The 2,500-nt window shown below is 51.8% G+C and overlaps 1 protein-coding gene across 8 annotated transcripts in view; it reads left to right on the top strand.

The window, feature by feature from the left end:
• Positions 1–2,500, top strand: part of LOC139375436 (neuronal cell adhesion molecule-like) — a 139,850-nt gene that overhangs the window by 94,481 nt on the left and 42,869 nt on the right. The gene's annotated exons all lie outside the window — the stretch shown is intronic.

Here is a 2,500-nt window from a genome sequence, read left to right as displayed (position 1 = left end):
CAGCCAGACAGAAAGACAGATGAGAGGATGGGAGAGAGGGGAGGGGAGGAGAGGAGAGAGGGGAGGAGAGGAGAGGGGAGGAGAGGAGAGAGGGGAGGAGAGGAGAGAGGGGAGAGGAGGGGAGGAGAGAGGGGAGGAGAGGAGAGAGGGGAGGGGAGGGGAGGAGAGAGGGGAGGAGAGGAGAGAGGAGGGGAGGGGAGGGGAGGGGAGGAGAGAGGGGAGAGGAGGAGAGAGGGGAGGGGAGGAGAGAGGGGAGGAGAGGAGAGAGGGGAGAGAGGGGAGGGGAGGAGAGAGGGGAGGAGAGGAGAGAGGGGAGAGAGGGGAGGGGAGGAGAGAGAGGGGGAGAGGAGAGAGGGGAGGGGAGGAGCAAGGGGAGGGGAGGAGAGAGGAGAGGAGGGAGGGGAGGAGAGAGGGGAGGAGAGGAGAGAGGGGAGAGGAGGAGCAAGGGGAGGGGAGGAGAGAGGGGAGGAGAGGGGAGAGGAGGAGAGAGGGGAGGAGAGGAGAGAGGGGAGGAGAGAGAGGAGGAGAGGAGAGAGGGGAGGGGAGGAGCAAGGGGAGGGGAGGAGAGAGGGGAGGAGAGGAGAGAGGGGAGGGGAGGAGAGAGGGGAGGGGAGGAGAGAGGGGAGGGGAGGAGAGAGGGGAGGAGAGGAGAGAGGGGAGGGGAGGAGAGGGGAGAGAGGGGAGGAGAGAGGGGAGGGGAGGAGAGAGGAGGAGAGAGGGGAGGAGAGGAGAGAGGGGAGGGGAGGAGAGAGGGGAGGAGAGGAGAGGAGAGGAGAGAGGGGAGAGGAGGAGTAAGGGGAGGGGAGGTATCCACTGACAGCATGTCATCTGAGGTTGACGGTTGATGTGATCGATATGGCAGTAGCTTAATGGTACTAACGTCATGGCAGTGAATCAGCTAAATGAAGCCGTGTGGGCCACGTCGCTCCCCATTGGAGTACACTAGTTCACACACACACACACACACACACACACACACACACACACACACACACACACACACACACACACACACACACACACACACACACACACACACACACACACACACATCAGAGCGCACTAGATCAGAACAATTGTTTACATCTCCCAGCTAAGTCCATCTCCATCTGCATAGCAACCACCTTGGATCCACAGTCACACAGCGACAGCCACCTGTATCTCTCTCTCTAGAGTGAATAATGACTTCACCTGCAGTTGATCTAACTGTCCATTTGAAACGTGGCACAGTCTCAGTCACCTGCTATTGATCTAACTGTCCATCTGAAACAGTCTCAGTCACCTGCTATTGATCTAACTGTCCATCTGAAACAGTCTCAGTCACCTGCTATTGATCTAACTGTCCATCTGAAACAGTCTCAGTCACCTGCTATTGATCTAACTGTCCATCTGAAACAGTCTCAGTCACCTGCTATTGATCTAACTGTCCATCTGAAACGTGGCACAGTCTCAGTCACCTGCTATTGATCTAACTGTCCACCTGAAACAGTCTCAGTCACCTGCTATTGATCTAACTGTCCATCTGAAACAGTCTCAGTCACCTGCTATTGATCTAACTGTCCATCTGAAACAGTCTCAGTCACCTGCTATTGATCTAACTGTCCATCTGAAACAGTCTCAGTCACCTGCTATTGATCTAACTGTCCATCTGAAACAGTCTCAGTCACCTGCAGTTGATCTAACTGTCCATCTGAAACAGTCTCAGTCACCTGCTATTGATCTAACTGTCCATCTGAAACAGTCTCAGTCACCTGCTATTGATCTAACTGTCCATCTGAAACAGTCTCAGTCACCTGCTATTGATCTAACTGTCCATCTGAAACAGTCTCAGTCACCTGCTATTGATCTAACTGTCCATCTGAAACGTGGCACAGTCTCAGTCACCTGCTATTGATCTAACTGTCCACCTGAAACAGTCTCAGTCACCTGCTATTGATCTAACTGTCCATCTGAAACAGTCTCAGTCACCTGCTATTGATCTAACTGTCCATCTGAAACAGTCTCAGTCACCTGCTATTGATCTAACTGTCCATCTGAAACAGTCTCAGTCACCTGCTATTGATCTAACTGTCCATCTGAAACAGTCTCAGTCACCTGCAGTTGATCTAACTGTCCATCTGAAACAGTCTCAGTCACCTGCTATTGATCTAACTGTCCATCTGAAACAGTCTCAGTCACCTGCTATTGATCTAACTGTCCATCTGAAACAGTCTCAGTCACCTGCTATTGATCTAACTGTCCATCTGAAACAGTCTCAGTCACCTGCTATTGATCTAACTGTCCATCTGAAACAGTCTCAGTCACCTGCAGTTGATCTAACTGTCCATCTGAAACAGTCTCAGTCACCTGCAGTTGATCTAACTGTACATCTGAAACAGTCTCAGTCATCTGCTATTGATCTAACTGTACATCTGAAACGTGGCACAGTCTCTTCTCGGTCTCTTGATTTATGACCATAGATACTGGAGAGGATGTGCTTTGCCTTTTCGTCTGAATAATG

Source organism: Oncorhynchus clarkii, chromosome 2 (assembly GCF_045791955.1).
Source record: "Oncorhynchus clarkii lewisi isolate Uvic-CL-2024 chromosome 2, UVic_Ocla_1.0, whole genome shotgun sequence".
NCBI lineage: Eukaryota > Metazoa > Chordata > Actinopteri > Salmoniformes > Salmonidae > Oncorhynchus > Oncorhynchus clarkii.
This window is presented reverse-complemented; position numbering and strand designations above follow the sequence as displayed.